General features: G+C 46.1%; 1 protein-coding gene across 1 annotated transcript in view; it reads left to right on the top strand.

The window, feature by feature from the left end:
• LOC105179845 (ATP synthase subunit alpha, mitochondrial) overlaps positions 1-2,500 on the top strand; it is a 9,437-nt gene that overhangs the window by 4,324 nt on the left and 2,613 nt on the right. The window lies entirely within an intron of this gene.

Below are 2,500 nucleotides of genomic sequence, written 5' to 3' on the forward strand. Positions count from 1 at the left end.
TTCTTTTTTGGGTAAATGTAAGTTTCATTAATAACATTGTAGTACAGTACAACATGGAAGTCATCAGTTGGTGTCTCCCTCGACAGGCCAAGGGATACGCCAAAGTCTAAATAAAGATCGTGTACTGACTGAACTAGGTAATGTAATGCTATGTATTCGCTGCTTGATATCCTCGATAATAACTACTGCCATGGTGCTGGGAGTCCTTTCAGTTTGCTCAAATCGTCTCAAATTTCTCTCCTTCCAAATGTGGTAAACACATGATGCTAATAGTGCTCGGTAAGACATGTTAATAATGTGCTGACCTCTCCATCTCTGGGACGCCCATAAAATATCCGTCATCCAGTCTCTATTGGGCCACGAGAATCGTACTATTTTCCGAATTTCTGTTATACACCGACGACTAAATCTGCACTGGAAAAATAAGTGGTCGTGTGTTTCCATGGCCATTCTTATATCACCAGAAGCTCCACACACCTCATTCATTTCACGGACCGCATTGAAGTCCCCCCCCACCAGCCAGGGCTCATCCGAGTGCTCTCGAGCTAATGTTTCCAAGGTATTCCATAGACTTCTATGATCAATCATCTCAGAGGCACCATAAAGAATAGTGATTAAGAGGGATTCACTATTTGCCCTATGAGTGACACGACAGTGCATAAATTGATTCCCCAAATCAAGAATATGAACATCCACAACATTCTCATCCCACGCTACCCAAATACGGTAACAAACCATTTCCAATGAGGAAGCAAAAACGACTGAATATGCATGACATTGTTAATACGAACACGAGTTTCTAAGATGCCCATAAAATCTAACCTGTATTCCGAGATAAGGTCCTTTACTGCGAGCTGATGGTCTCTCTTATTCAGCCCCCAGACATTCCACACTACGAGATTCAACATGGATCACTACTAGAGGGGCTGCATGTGTTAGGACCCCTAGTATTCTCTTCTGTGTCGTCCAGTGAATTCAAAGCATCAAAAGGATTATAAATAACCACTTCGTTACCCTTCTCCTTCTGCGATGAGGATTATAAATAACCACTTCGTTACCCTTCTCCTTCTGCGATGATGTGTAACGTTTATTCTGTTTTGTACTTTCATCTCCTCTCACTTTATCATCCACCTGAACCACGGTCTTATGTTTCTTTTCTCTCTCCCCGGGGGCTGGTGGAGAGGGGACATTGACTTTTGGTACATACACTTTCACCGGGGGCTTTGTCTGTTTTTGAGGTTTGGTCAACGAACACTCCTTCTCCGAATGTCCCAATGTCATGGATCCTGTGCATTTAGGGGGAAGCCATTCATACTCGATATCAACCTTGCATGGAGTTTCCCCGCCATCTTCATCTGGCGTCATTATGATAATATGTTTTTCCAATTTCTGCGTAACGTCAATCATCACGCATACACGAGCGAAGTCCAGTCTCGTGCATGCCCTTGTTATCGCATCAGGGTATAGAGGCTTACCCACACCGCTAGCCACAGTACTCAGTCCTTCCGTCGTCCAGAATTCCAATGGAAAGTGTCGTAGTTTTATCCAGACAGGGACATGTGTATGCTTTAACTTTGTCATGGCCATACCCGGTTCCCACTTTTGCAATACAATTGGTTGTCCCTGAAACAGCCATGGCCCCCCTTCTATGACCTCCTCCATATCAATTTCCGTTTTAAATTGGAAGAAAAAGAAGCCATTAGCAGTTGCTATGACCTCTCGTAGTGCTGGCCAAACCGAATGGGCAAACTCCTTCAAGTGGTGATAGTACGGCCGCTTTCCCATAAAGTATCCCACTGCCGTAGATTTCCATCATTTGGATCCGTCACGCACAGTATCAAGTGAAGGACGAACTACAACCTCCCCATTTTGCTTGGTTGGAGCAATGAAAGATAGCGTTTTCCGGGACGAATTGTTGAATGCATCAGCAATTTTATCATTAACAATCCCATTAGAACCAGTATGAAGCGGAATGTTCCCAATAAACAGAGGAACGGGTGCCAATTTGTTACCCAAGTTGCTATTTTTTTCCTCCATAAAACTGCTGATGTCAGCCCTAGCATTGATGACATCAGCAGCTGTGTATGCAGTGACATCAGCAGATGTGTAAGAAGTGACATCAGCCCTAGCATCATGGATGACATCAGCCTTAGCATAGTGGATGACATCAGCAGAGGAGTAAGCGCTGACATCAGCCCTTGCAGCACCGATGACGTCAGCCCTAGTAGGGCTGACGTCAGCCGATACCTCAACCGCCACTTCAGCGTCCAAATCACTCCCAACCGGCGCCACCTCACCATCCACGTCAGGAAGTCGAGGCCACCTCAACATCCACGTCACTCACAACCGGCGCCACCTCAGCGTCCACGACACTCACGACCAGCGCCACCTCAACATCCAAGTCAGGAAGTCGGTGTACCTCACTGGTCGTCGGAGAAGTCACCGGCTGTTCACCCGTTCGCCGGAAAATCGCGCCTGAGTGCGTCTCTCTCGTTTGGTC

The sequence above is a fragment of the Sesamum indicum genome, unplaced genomic scaffold (assembly GCF_000512975.1).
Source record: "Sesamum indicum cultivar Zhongzhi No. 13 unplaced genomic scaffold, S_indicum_v1.0 scaffold00221, whole genome shotgun sequence".
Taxonomy (NCBI): domain Eukaryota; kingdom Viridiplantae; phylum Streptophyta; class Magnoliopsida; order Lamiales; family Pedaliaceae; genus Sesamum; species Sesamum indicum.